This window comes from Mauremys mutica, chromosome 8 (assembly GCF_020497125.1).
Source record: "Mauremys mutica isolate MM-2020 ecotype Southern chromosome 8, ASM2049712v1, whole genome shotgun sequence".
Classification (NCBI taxonomy): Eukaryota; Metazoa; Chordata; order Testudines; family Geoemydidae; genus Mauremys; species Mauremys mutica.
Genome location: NC_059079.1, coordinates 110295725 through 110309878, shown reverse-complemented (window position 1 = coordinate 110309878; position 14154 = coordinate 110295725).

Here is a 14154-nt window from a genome sequence, read left to right as displayed (position 1 = left end):
CGAGTCACTCTTTCGGTAATGGCCAGGCACTCCCCTGGGGGTGGGACACCCTGGATCCAGGCCCCCGGAACAACGCCTTCAGTTTATACAGGACAGCCTGCGGGAGCCCCGCCCACTCTCCCAAAGCACGGAGTGGAGCCCCGGCGTCTCCCACGTCCATGGGACCCGACCCAGCCGGCCTGCTCAGGCTGCTTCCTGGATCGGTCCTGCACGTGCCGTGGGTGGCCCAACGCCTGCTTTCCCTGCTCTGCGATTCGCACCGGGAACTCTGGACACTAGCGAGAGGAGGCAGGAGCATGCTCGGGACAAACGCCAGCTCCAAGGGAACATTCAGGCTGAGAACTCAGGTGCCCACAGGGCTCAGCAGGGATTCTGGGGCTCGCCCACGCCGGGGCCCAAACTGGGACTTTGGTGCCTAACCACAAGCCGTGGGTGCCCAAGGGTGGGGTCTGGGCACCTTCATGGGTCGGGGCCTTGGGCTCTCTGTGTGTGAGATCCCCACCTACACAATGGGGCTAGCACCCATGGCCTCCCTACGGGGGCGGAGGTTACTGGGAGGTGTCCAACAGTAATGGGGCCAAATGGAGCCTTCAGCCAGACGGGCCCTGCGGAACCGGAGGGGCCCTGCCGAGGGCTGGGCTTTCGTAGGCTCCCCAAATAACTGCTCAAATATTGACCACCTGATACCAAAAATGGTCGTTTAAAAGCACTAACGTATTAGAACGGTAACAGACGAGTGAGGGGTTATGATCTCCAGCAGACTTGGCCTTCGAGAGAGGCCTAATTACAAAAAGCAGTATTCTAATTCAGAGCCACGAGAGCTCGGAGCACTGAAGTTCTCAGTAAGGACAGAGTGCACCGTGCTGCGATCCCCCGGGGAGCCGCCCCCCTTCCTGGAACAGCTGACCCCTTCGGAGCGCAGGCAAACACCCCTTCCCATGGCAGGCTCCTGGGGACTGCATCCCCGCCAGGGCTTTCCTGCCACAAACAGCGAGGACGCAGCCCGACACGCACCCGGGGCAAGGGGTGGTGGCTAAGCTGGGACTAGGGTCAGGACTCCTGCACTCTGCCACCAGCCTGTCCGCAGGCAAGTCATGTCAACGCTGCCTTGGCCAACTGCGGCTGGGAGCGTCTCAGTGCTCGGCCTACCCAGGGTCTCGTGATACCTGCCTAAATCACGCAGGGCTGCCGGAGTGGTGGCATGAGACCGGGTGGGGCTGTGCCTCTCCCGCCCGGACAGGGAAGGGGGAGAAGGCTGGCTCCCAACACCCAGGGAATAGGAGTGGCAAACAGGCAGGCTGCATCTTCGCACATGTATTTAAGACTGAGTTTTGACTTGGATCATCCTCCAGGCGCTGGGGAGTGAGCAGCTCCCCCAGACGCTGAGAATCAGCAAGTGGCGTGAGACCGGGGGGCTGACTCTTGGTGAACACGCATTGCTGGCCCTGCACCAGTATCAAGTGGGGCGAATCCCCCAGCCTGTGGCCAAGGGAGCTGCCAGCCAGCTCCCCTCAGACACTGCCTCTCCCTCCCAGCATGGATAAAACCTGCTTTCACAGCATCCCTCCAGCCCAGCCCAGTGTCGCTAGCTCATGCTGTGGAAAGGATTCGTCTGCCCTCCACACCCGTCAGCCGAGCGTTTCCAGCCCAGCGAGGGTCAGGCAGGTGCACTGTCTGGGCTTCTCGTGGCCGTGCAAGGTGGGGATGCTGGAGCCTGTCCGTGGCTGGAGGCGCTAGGGCAGCTGGAATGCCAAGCCCTGCCCCACTGATCCTCAGGGATGCAGAATGCAGGTGGACAGGAAGGAACCAGAGCGTCTGCAACTTCAAAGAGCTGCTGGCCCTGACTCCCGGGAACTTGCCTGGCCCAGCTGCCAGGCCTCCCGCCCAGTGTTCTGGGAGAGTGGCAAAGGGCCAGGGATCCAAGCCGGGCCATGCTGTGAGCTGCAATCGGACCTCAAGAAGCTAGACACGGGCAGGGAGGGGAATGTCTCTCGGCGCCGAGCGGGGCTCACAATGGCGACCACAGAGAGGGGCAGGAGAAGGACCCTAATACATGGTCACCCCTCTTGTGCCTCTGCACAAGGCTAAGCAGCCCAGAGGATCAGCAAGTCAAGGCGCAGCCAGCTAGCGTCGCTGCCGGCCCACAAGCAGCCATGGCCCAGCCTGAGGAGCAGAGAGCCAGCCCCATGACGCACTTGTATTGGGGTGTGCCCGCTGGGAGCCCCAGTCACGCAGCAGGGCCCCAGTGCTAGCACTGTCTGACCCAGAACACAGAGCTCGCAGGCCATGTGTAACGGTGGGACAAAGTGGGACTGTGCTTAATTTTCCTCTGAATACTGTGTGGGTGCCTCAGTTTCCCCTGTGCATTTCTTAAGTCTCTAGGGTGCATAAATGGCCGACACTCTGTCTCCTGGCAACAAATGGCCGGGGCCTTTCCCCCCTGCAAGGGGATGGCTAAAGGTGAACAAAGAGATCAGGTGACCTCCTGGCCCGGGAAAGAGACAAAGCCCAGAGGAGGAGGGGCTGGAGGGGGTTGCAGTTTGGAGCTGGCTGGGGACGAGGAGTGAGGGCAGACGGGGGTGTCTGGCTCACTGGGCCCCAGAATGGACCCGGCTGAGGGGTCCCGTTCTCTGTACCTACAAGCTCTGTGTTAGACCCTGTTCCTGTCATCGAATAAACCTCTGTGTTACTGGCTGGCTGAGAGTCACGTCTGACTGCGACGTGGGGGGGCAGGACCCTGTGGCCCCCCCAGGACCCCGCCTGGGCGGACTCGCTGGGGGAAGCGCATGGAGGGGCAGAGGATGCTGAATGCTCCAAGGAGAGACCCAGGAGGTGAAGCCGTGGGAGCTTCTTGCCCTGCAGACAGGCTGCTCCGAGGGAGAGGAGGCTCCCCAGAGTCCGGCCTGGCTTGGTGGGGAGCAGTTCCAGAGCAGCTCCCCACAAAGCAGGGGGGCGTGGGTCGGGGACTCCGTGACAACTGGCTGTTACCCTGCGGGGCTCCGGGCTCCACTGCTCTGCCCACTGATGCCAGACTTGATCCCTGGCTGGGTGCTCTCCACAGAACACCATCCCTGGGCTGGCAGGCAAAGCCAGGCCCTCCTCTGCTTGAGCCCCAGCTGGATCATCCTACCCCTGCAGCTCCCTTACAATAGCCCTCTGCCCTTCTGCGCTGCACTCGGCGCGCTGACGTGCTCCGCTCCCCACGCCGGGGCCCGGGGGAACCCAGTCGAGATGCTCCTCTGGGCAGGGAGCCGGGGTTAGCCGCTTGGGGAGACGTCTACAGCACCCATGAAATACGAAGTGCCAGGTGCCCTCCCTGCCGCCCTGGAGAGAGCAGCCTTCCCCTCCCCCAGGGCTGCGCCTTGCCTGACCCCACACGCTTCCAGTTCTCCTTGCGGCGAACTCAGAGCTGGAGAAAGGCGTCCGAGAGCCACCCTCTGAACAGGCCCAGCCCAGAGGGCAACGTGAGCTTCCGGAACGGACTGAGCCCCCTGGCCTGCCGGAGCCCAGCTGGGGGCCGGTCCCCAGGACACCTCTGCTGAGACGGTCAGTTAGTGCCAGACGCGAGGCTGGTATGTTCGATTACCTACCAACTCCTTCCCCCCTTTGCCTGACACCTTCGGAACGGCGACTACTCGCCACAGCTTGATCCCGCGGCCTGGGACTGCTGTCAGCCAGGCAAAGCTCCCTGTGCCCCGCAGCCGGCCGGCCCACGCCGCAGGGAAGCGGTGCTGGAAGTCCCTCCGAAGGCAGCAGGCAAACCATGTCCTGCACAGAGACGAGCTTGGCGTCCCAGCTGCCCTAGCGCCTCCAGCCACGGACAGGCTCCAGCATCCCCACCTTGTGCGGCCACGTGAAGCCCCGACTCTGCTCCTGCCTGACCCTCGCTGGGCTGGAAACGCTCGGGGCTGCGGAGGGCAGAGGAGCCCTTTCCACAGGCCGCAGCAGCTGTGCACAGCCTGGCTTTCCACAGGGTTAATACCACAACCGTGAGCTAGCACAGAGCAAAGTGAATCCTCCTGTCCCGGAGATCCGCCATCTCAATGCACTGCGGGGGAAGGGTGTCCAGCCTGGTCCAACATCCCACCTGGAAAGGAGCAGCAGGCCACAGCTCACTGCCAGCTCCCCAGGAGCCTGCCTGTCTGTGCCAGCTTCCAGCTTGGGCTGCCCTCTGCTTGCAGCAAAGCTGCCGTCTCGTTACCTCCTAATTCACTCAGGAGATTTCTGCAAATTCATCCCAATGCCACAGTTCATCTCAGCTGCTCCAGCTGGGGGCCCTGAATCTCTCCTGGAGAGGCCAGGCAACCGTTTGCAGAGCCCGTTAGCCTGCACACGCTGCAAGACCCAGGCAGGTGGCTCTCTCCCAACAGGGGGTGCAGAGAGGCACAATGGTTGACAATTCCCAGGGCCCCCCTGCTTTGAGGAGCAGTGGAGTTCTGCGCAGAGAACCCTCCTTGTCCCGCCGAGCCTGGGCTGCACAGGCAGCCCTGCAGGCGGGTCTGACACCCCCCCACACCCACAGGAGAGCAGGAAGAGGATACTGCCATCATCTGGGACAGGACCGGAGCCCTCCTGGAGCGGGGCGTACGCTGCACGGCTCCAGCCCCCGTCCCACCCCCAAAGGGAGCAGCAGGATTCGAGGGGGGGGCATGCTAGGGAGGGAAGGCGGAGGCGGGTGCCGCATGCAGAGCAGACGGCTGACAGAGGAGCGGGCTAGGCGGTAAGACCCCGGAGACAGGGCTAGGCACGCATGGTTCTGCACCTAGGCAGGGAGGAAACAGAAAGGGTGATGCAGGGTGAAGGAAGGGGGTACCAAACTCCATGTACAGAGACTTTGAGGGAGGGCTGGAGGAGAGAAAAAGGAGGGTGCTGCCTGCAGGGGGTGGGACACTGGGCTCTGCATAGTGAGGGAGGTCTGGTCAGGGGGACGGATGCAGGGGTGCTGCATGCGGGGGGGGGGGTGCATGTGCCAGGTGAGATCGGGGTAGGAGCTGTGCAGGGGGGCGGGGGTGCAGGATCAGGGTGCAGGAGGGTGGGGATCAGGGGGCTGCCGGGGGATCGGGGTGCAGGGAGGTGGGGATCAGGGGTGCTGGATCGGGGTGCAGGGATCGGGGTGCAGGGGGGCAGGGATCGGGGGTGCAGGGGGCTCCCGGAGAATCGGGGGTGCAGGGGCGGGGATCGGGGGTGCTGGGGGCAGGGATCAGGGTACAAGATTGGGGTGCAGGGGGCTGCCGGGTGATCGGGGGGCAGGGGGGCGGGGATCGGGGGGGCAGGGTGCTGCCTGGGGATTGGGTGCAGGATCGGGGGCAGGGATCGGGGGGCTGCCGGGGATCAGGGGGCAGGGTGCGGGGATTGGGGACTGCTGGGGGTCAGGGATCGGGTGCAGGATCGGGGTGCAGGGGGCGAGGATGGGGGGCTGCCGGGGATTGGGGTCCAGGGGGTGGGGATCGGGGGACAGGGGGCGGGGTGCAGGGATGGGAGGCTGCCAGGGGTTGGGGTGCAGGGGGGAGGACATGGGGAGCAGTCGGGGATCGGGGTGCAGGGGGAAGGGTGCAGGATCGGGGTGCAGGGGGGAGGAGATGGGGAGCTGTTGGGGAGCGGGGTGCAGGGGTGCGGGTGCAGGATCGGGGTGCAGGGGGAGGAGATGGGGAGCTGTCGGGGGTTGGGGTGCAGGGGTGCGGGTGCAGGATCAGGGTGCAGGGGGGAGGAGATGGGGAGCTGTCGGGGATCGGGGTGCAGGGGTGCGGGTGCAGGATCAGGGTGCAGGGGGGAGGAGATGGGGAGCTGTCGGGGATCGGGGTGCAGGGGGAGGGGTGCAGGATCAGGGTGCAGGGGGGAGGAGATGGGAGGCTGCCGGGGGTTAGGGTGCAGGGGGGGAGGAGATGGGGAGCTGTCAGGGATCGGGGTGCAGGGGAGCAGGGATGGGGGGCTCCCGGGGGTCAGGGTGCGGGTGCAGGATCGGGGTGCAGGGGGTCGGGGGATGGGGGCGGGTGCAGGATCGGGGTGCAGGGGGGAGGAGATGGGGAGCTGTCAGGGATCGGGGTGCAGGGGAGCGGGGATGGGGGGCTCCCGGGGGTCAGGGTGCGGGTGCAGGATCAGGGTGCAGGGGGTCGAGGATGGGGGGCTGTCGGGGTGCAGGGGGGCGGGGAAGGGAGGCTCCCGTGGGTCGGGGGGCGGGTGCAGGATCGGGGTGCAGGGAGAGGAGATGGGGGGCTGTCGGGGTGCAGGGGGCGGGTGCAGGATCAGGGTGCAGGGGGCGGGGACGGGGGGCTGTCGGAGTGCAGGGGGGAGGAGATGGGGGGCTGTCGGGGAGCGGGGGGCGGGTGCAGGATCAGGGTGCAGGGGGAGGAGATGGGGGGCTGTCGGGGTGCAGGGGGGAGGAGATGAGAGGCTCCCGGCGGTTAGGGTGCAGGGGGCGGGGATGGGGGGCTGTCGGGGAGCGGGGTGCGGGTGCAGGATCAGGGTGCAGGGGGGCGGGGATGGGGGGCTGTCGGGGTGCAGGGGGCAGGAGATGGGAGGCTCCCGGGGGTTAGGGTGCAGGGGGTCAGGGGGCGGGGGCGGGATCGGGGTGCAGGGGGAGGAGATGGGGGGCTGTCGGGGTGCAGGGGGGAGGAGATGGGGGGCTGTCGGGGGTTAGGGTGCAGGGGGTCAGGGGGCGGGGGCGGGATCAGGGTGCAGGGGGGCGGGGATGGGGGGCTGTCGGGGTGCAGGGGGCGGGGATGGGGGGCTGTCGGGGTGCAGGGGGCGGGGATGGGGGGCTGTCGGGGGTCGGGGTGCAGGGGGCGGGATCGGGGCGCAGGGGGGAGGAGATGGGGGGCTGCCAGGGGTTAGGGTGCAGGGGGGAGGAGATGGGGAGCGATCGGGGTGCAGGGGGGAGGGGTGCAGGATCAGGGGGCGGGGGCCTCCCAGAGGTCAGGGTGCAGGGGTGCGGGGTTGGGGGGCTCCCGGGGGTCAGGGTGCGGGTGCAGGATCGGGGTGCAGGGGGTCGGGGATGGGGGGCTCCCGGGGGTCGGGATCCAGGGGGCGCGGGTCGGGGTGCAGGATCAGGGTGCAGAGGGTCGGGGGATGGGGGCGGGTGCAGGATCGGGGTGCAGGGGGGAGGAGATGGGGGGCTGCCGGGGGTTAGGGTGCAGGGGGGAGGAGATGGGGAGTTGTCGGGGAACGGGGTGCGGGTGCAGGATCAGGGTGCAGGGGGGCGGGGATGGGAGGCTCCCGTGGGTCGGGGGGCGGGTGCAGGATCGGGGTGCAGGGAGAGGAGATGGGGGGCTGTCGGGGTGCAGGGGGCGGGTGCAGGATCAGGGTGCAGGGGGCGGGGATGGGGGGCTGTCGGGGTGCAGGGGGGAGGAGATGGCGGGCTCCCGGGGGTTAGGGTGCAGGGGGTCCGGGGGCGGGATCGGGGTGCAGGGGGCGGGGATGGGGGGCTCCCGTGGGTCGGGGGGCGGGTGCAGGATCGGGGTGCAGGGGGGAGGAGATGGGGAGTTGTCGGGGAGCGGGGTGCGGCTGCAGGATCAGGGTGCAGGGGGTCGGGGATGGGAGGCTCCCGGGGGTTAGGGGTCAGGGGGCGGGATCGGGGTGCAGAGGGGAGGAGATGGGGGGCTCCCGGGGGGGCGGGTGCAGGGGGTCAGGGGCGGGATCGGGGTGCAGGGGGCGGGGATGGGGGGCTGTCGGGGTGCAGGGGGTCAGGGGTGCAGGGGGCGGGGATGGGGGGCTGTCGGGGTGCAGGGGGGAGGGGGTGCAGGGGGCGGGGATGGGGGGCTGTCGGGGTGCAGGGGGGCGGGGGGCGGGATCGGGGTGCAGGGGGAGGAGATGGGGAGTTGTCGGGGAGCGGGGGGCGGGTGCAGGATCAGGGTGCGGGGATGGGGGGCTGTCGGGGTGCAGGGGGTCAGGGGGCGGGATCGGGGTGCAGGGGGCGGGGATGGGGGTGCCCGGTACCTGCGGGGCTCTGCCCGGCTCCGCGCTGCTGCCCGGCGCCGCCTCGGGGGGCTCTGCGAGGCCGGGCGCCGGGGGGGGCGCGGGCGGCCCGGGGGGGGCGGCTCCCCCCGCCCGCTCCCTGCGCGCCCCGGCCGCGGCCGCCGCCGCCTTGTTCCGCCTGCGAGTCATGCCCGGCCCGGCCCGCGCGCCGCTCCCGACAGGACAACAGCCAATATGGCGGCGCGGCCCGTCCGGCCCCTGCCCGGGGGCGGCCCGGCGCGGGGAAGCCGCCGCCGCCATCGCCGGAGCGGGCAGCGCCCGGGCAGCGCGCCCCCAGCGGGCGGAGGGGGAAGCGCGGGGGGAGCCTGGCGGGGGAGTTGGCGGGGGGGGGGCGGGAACAGGGAGCCTGGCGGGATGGAGGGGAGTTGGCGGGGGGGGCAGGGAACAGGGGAGCCTGGCGGGGGGGGGGAGAGGAGTTGGCGGGGGGGGCAGGGAACAGGGGAGCCTGGCGGGGGGGGGGAGAGGAGTTGGCGGGGGGGGGCAGGGAACAGGGGAGCCTGGCGGGGGGGGCAGGGAACAGGAGAGTTGGCGGGGGGGAGGGAACAGGGGAGCCTGGCGGGGGGAGGGGAGTTGGCAGGGGGGCAGGGAACAGGGGAGCCTGGCAGGGGGAGGGGAGTTGGCAGGGGGGCAGGGAACAGGGGTGCCTGGCGGGGGGGGAGGGAAGTTGGCGGGGGGAGGGAACAGGGGAGCCTGGAGGGGGGAGGGGAGTTGGCAGGGGGGCAGGGAACAGGGGTGCCTGGCGGGGGGGAGGGAAGTTGGCGGGGGCAGGGAACAGGGGAGCCTGGAGGGGGGGGGAGGGAAGTTGGCGGGGGGAGGGAACAGGGGAGCCTGGCGGGGGGAGGGGAGTTGGCAGGGGGGCAGGGAACAGGGGAGCCTGGTGGGGGGAGGGGAGTTGGCAGGGGGGCAGGGAACAGGGGAGCCTGGCGGGGGGGAGAGGAGTTGGCAGGGGGGCAGGGAACAGTGGCGCCTAGGGGGGGAGTGGAGTTGGCAGGGAGGGAGGAGGGAGAGGATCCCCACCCAGGCCTGGGGGGCACGAGGGGGCACTCAGGCAGGGTACTGGCTTTCCCTGTGTGTGTACACTGCTTACCCCCATGGAGGCCTGGGGGCTACTCTTGCTTTGCCCTGCCTGTCCCAGACCCAGTCCCCTTTCGAAGGACTGCAGCTGGGCAGGGTTCAGCCACACGCTGGCCCCGGCTCGGCAGACCAGAGACCGTGCACCATGGTCTGCCCTGGAGCAGTCCTCTCCCAGGGACACAGAACCTGCATGTGCTGCAGGATCAGTTTCCCTGGTGCCTGGGGGGCTGGGCCTGGCCCCGCTGCCTGCTCCTGCATTCATCCTTTCCCTGAAGCAGAACCCTCCCAGGGCAGCCCTGTCACATCCTGGAGCCGCCAGCAAGGCAGCGGCAGTTGCATTAAGCCAGAGAGGGCACTTGGCTGGCACTGCAGAGGGGAGCTTCTGGGTGGGCCTTTGCTACCTTGCTGTGTTCCCCCCCACCCCCCCCACCGCTGCTTGTCCCTGTCACCAGAGCACCAGGCTCCTGTGCTGGGTGGAGAAGACACAGCCACAGCGTTCACAGGGCCAGCATTTCTCACCTGCGCCGAGCCAGCCGCTGAGCTCCCCAGGCTGGGGCTGACTGACTAGGCAGCCAGGGCACTGGTGGGAATGAAAGCGCTATCTCACAAGGCGCCCCGCTCCTGAGCGCCTCTGGCTCCTGCCCGTGCTGATCAGCTGCGAGCAGTCGGGAAAAAGGCTGCCACTTCCTCGCACTGGCTTCAGGCCTAGGTCCTGCCAGGTCATGGGTGAAACAAACAAGGTCAACCCTCTGCCAAGGCCACCCAGCCTTTCCTCCAAGCTTGTGGGGAGCTGACATGGGGAGCCGGCAGTGGGAATGCACACCGGCGGCAGGCACCCTCACAGCTGTGCAGGCTCTTGGCCTGGGCCGTCTAGGAACCCGAGCAGAAAACTCCAATCCAAGGATGTGGAAAATCAAGTGTTTCTGTAGTAACCAACCCCCCCAGGGAACAGAGGGAGAAAGGGGCCAGGAAGGAGAGAGCACTCTAATTGCACTGGGGCTCCCTCAGCCTTGAGAGCAGTCCCAGAGCAATGCTGCGAGAGTGCCCCGAGTTCCTGGGGTGCAGCTGTGTGCGGGGAGCGCACCTGCTGCCTGGCCGAGCCCTGTCACAGAAGGAAGTCACACTTACCTGTCTGCGCTATGGTAGAGAAGCAATGGTCTCTGTAGGCAATGGCTCGGTGGCATCCCTCACTACAGAGCTCACAGTGTCAGTAAGACGGGGGCACCAGGACAAACGGAGGATTGTGCCCTGCTTCTGTGTGTGGGTTGAAAGCAGCCCCCTTGCACAGCGAGAACCCAGCCTCCTCTAGCGGGCACTGGTTCAGCAGGAATCAGGCCTGCCTGCGAGTCCATCAGCATGGCCCCGAAGCAGCCGCCTGAGGTGCCATGCTGGGCACATGGCTCGCTCCAGGAGAGCTCTGCTCAGGCCTCATTTTTATTCAGCAACCAGACCAAGCTCACCTGACCCAAGCCAAAGAGGGTCGTCATTTTCTAGCCCCCCCAAACCTGAGTCAGTGCCACCTCCAGCTCCTGCCTGGGCATTGCTGCGGTGTCTGTGTGCACTAGCAGCTGCATGCCCTGCTCCTGGCAGCCACCCCCACCCCCAGCCCCATGTGCTGCGGGGTGAGCGGCGCTCTGACTGCTGGGCACACTCACTTCGCAGAGGAGTGAGGTGGCTGTGGCTGGCAGGGCCAGGGCCCAAGCTTCCACTGCTCTGACCATGCAGGCAGCAGGAGACGACCCAACTCACCCCTGAGAGGGACTGGCTTTATTCTGACCCAGACTCGATGCTTGTAGTCCAGTCCCATCATGTTCGGTTGCAGGGCTCTGCAGTGCTTCTCATACAGCCTGGGCATGGATTACATGACAAGGGTACGTGAATAGACCAGGGTGACTAGAAAATCCCATTTCATTACATAAGAATGGGGGCAGGGGGATTCAACCATTGCAAGGCAGCATGTTTAAAACTGACCTTTTCCATGCAGTGCACAAGTGTCCTGTGGCACTCACTGCCACAAAGTATCACTGTGACGGAGCAGGAAGTGGGGCGGATTTGCCCTGGGAATGTTGCAGGGGTTACATTGGGGATGGGGAACTTCCCTTGAAGGAAGCTACCTGAGCTGTAACCTGAGCCATGGCGGGGGTGGGGGGAGAAGTGACCCCTTCTGTCCAGGAGACTGGACAAAGGAGAGGAGGAGCTGGGGGGAGGGAGCTGCTGGAGGAGTTTTTGTTTTTCAGTCTTGGGCTGGGGGGTGCAACGCAGGGAACTCCAAGCTGGCAGGGCTGGCTCCAGACACCAGCATGCCAAGCGTGCGCTTGGGGTGGCATTTTGCCAGCAGGGCGGCAGGCGGGTCCGGCGGACCTCCCGCAGGCATGACTGCGGAGGGTTCGCTGGTCCCGCGTCTCAGGTGGACCTCCCGCAGGCACGCCTGCGGATGCTTCACTGAAGCCGTGGGACCAGCGAACCCTCCGCAGCTGCGGGAGGTCCACTGGAGCCGCGGGACCAGCGGACCCTCCGCAGTCATGCCGGCGGGAGGTCCGCTGGTCCCGTGGCTCCGGTGCACCTCCTGCAGGCATGACTGCTTGGGGCGGCCAAATTCCTAGAGCCACCCCTGCAAGCTGGGGTCTAAGCTCCCTGAACCCCCCAGAAGGACTTGATTGAGGGGTTCTGGTTGTACCTACACGCTCCGCTTGGGACTGTGTCCTGTTGTCTAATAAACCTTCTGTGTTACTGGCTGGCTGAGAGTCAGGGTGACTCGCAGGAAGAGGGGTGCAGGGCCCTGACTCCCCCACACTCCGTGACAATCACCAAGGCAAAGACCTTCGCACGATTCCAAGAAAAGGGGCTTGACCTTTATATTGACAACAGTCACATCCAACATGGAATAGCAAGGGTTAAACAAACCCAACATGAGGCGGGAAGGGGATCGAAACCCCCCCGCTTCAGTACTGGAATCCCCACTAGCTAATGGGCATTTGCACAAAGCTTCCCAGGGGCAGGCTACCCTAGCCCTGCAGCTGCTGGGTTCGTGCACCTTCCTCCGAAGGAGCGGATGGTGGTCAGTGTCAGCGTATAATGGAGCAGTGGGACCCCCGTCTGCTCTGGTATGGTAGGTCCTAGATTTCCACATGCACAATCCTATCAATCTCCGCGTGAGATGGATATTTTCTGGTTTTCCCCCAGTGCCATCCCCACTTAGCATTCCTGAGGGTGAAACCACTGCCTTTGTCTTACCAATGCTCCCCCAGCCCAGGCCTTCCCGCAGGTCCCCTTGTCATCAGGCACCCATTGGGCTCCCACTCAGACCTGCATCATCTCTCCTCTCCCCCCTGGGTGTCCTGGGGCTAGACCCCTTCCCAGGGAGCACCCCAAGGCCAAAGAAAAATCTTCAGACAAACAGCTCTTCCCCCACCTCAGGCTTCACAGGAGTTCCCTTGTGGCCCTACCTCAGGCTTCCCCTGCAGGAGCCTAACCTGCTCCAGGGGCAGTCTGCCTCTGGTGTGACCTGTCAAGCCCTACAGCAGGGCTTCACAGCAGGCTGCCTCTGCCCGAGGTGCCCGTGGCTGGCCTAGCTCCACCCTTTCTCACCAGGAGGCAGTTAATCAGCCCCTAGTGCAGCCCATGACTGACTAGGGTTCCTTCTCTTACTGGGCAGGGGTGCAGATGCAGAGAAGGGCCACAAAAATTATTAGGGAGATGGAAGAACTTCTGTAGAAGGAGAGATTAAGAAGACTGGGACTGTTCAGCTTGGACAAGAGACGACTAAGGGGGGATATGATGATAGAAGTCTATAAAATCGTGACTGGTGTGGAGAAAGTGATGAGGGACGTGTTATTTACCCCTTCCCATAACACAAGAACCAGGGGTCACCCAAGGAATTAATAGGCAGCAGGTTTAAAACAAACAGAAGGAAGTACTTCACACAGCGCATAGTCAACCTGTGGAACTCCTTGCCAGGGGATGTTGTGAAGGCCAGAAGTATAACTGGGTTAAAAAAAGAACTAGATAAATTAATGGAGGACAGGTCCATCAATGGCTGTTAGCCAGGATGGGCAGGGACACAACCTCATGCTCTGAGTGATGCTAACCTCTGTTTGCCGGAAGCTGGAAGTGGCTGTCAGGGATATTAATAATATATGGAGATATATCTAGCTCATAGAACTGGAAGGTCATTGAGTCCAGCCCCCTGCCTTCACTAGCAGGACCAAATACTGATTTTGCCCCAGATCCCTAAGTGGTCTCCTCAAGGATTGAACTCACAACCCTGGGTTTAGCAGGCCAATGCTCAAACCGCTGAAAATATTTACCCGAGCGCAGCTCCAGACAGCCTCGGCTGAATTTAAGCCTTGCATCACTCGATAATCGCCCTGTTCTGTTCACTCCCTCTGGGGCACCTGGCACTGGCCACTGTCGGTAGACAGGACCCTGGGCTGGACGGGACATCGGGCTGACCAAGGCTGGCTGTTCTTGCACAGAGATCTAGGCTGCATGGCTCAGAAGGAGGCAGTCTCCTACTAGCAGGGCACCAATGTCCTTAACAGCACTTATACGTACTTGCAAGGGGCCCTCCCTGTCACCGCTGGTGCCAGAGGCTGGCAGGAAGGGAGGCTTCCTTGTATGCTGTGGTGCAAAGACCCAAGCGGGCCAGGAGCTGTCCTTGCCTCCCGGGAGTGGCACTGGCATCATGCAGGGCCAGCACATGGCTCGCTGCAGATTAATCACATTCTTGTTCTTGGAGCCAGCAGCTGGTGTCAGAGGCGGCCCTGGCTCGGCTGTGCCCACAGCCTGTGCTGGGATGAACGAGCTCCACCTGGCTCAGCAAGTCCTGACAAACTTCAGAAAACCAAAGAACTGCTCTGGGCTACAGTCCAGCCCATTGCAACACTCAGCCCTGCCCAGGGGCTGTCTCCCGTCTAGGGAAAGGTGCAGCGCAGCCACCCCATCTGGGCCTGCTCTCAGCGTATGCTCGCTCCTGGGCGGGGGAGATGCTCCAAGTCCTCTGGCTCAGCCCCCATGGAGCCAAGCAGGCAAGGGCGGCTCCAGGCCCCAGCACGCCAAGCGAGTGCTTGGGGCGGCAAGCTGAGGGGGGCGCTCTGCCGGCGCCACGGG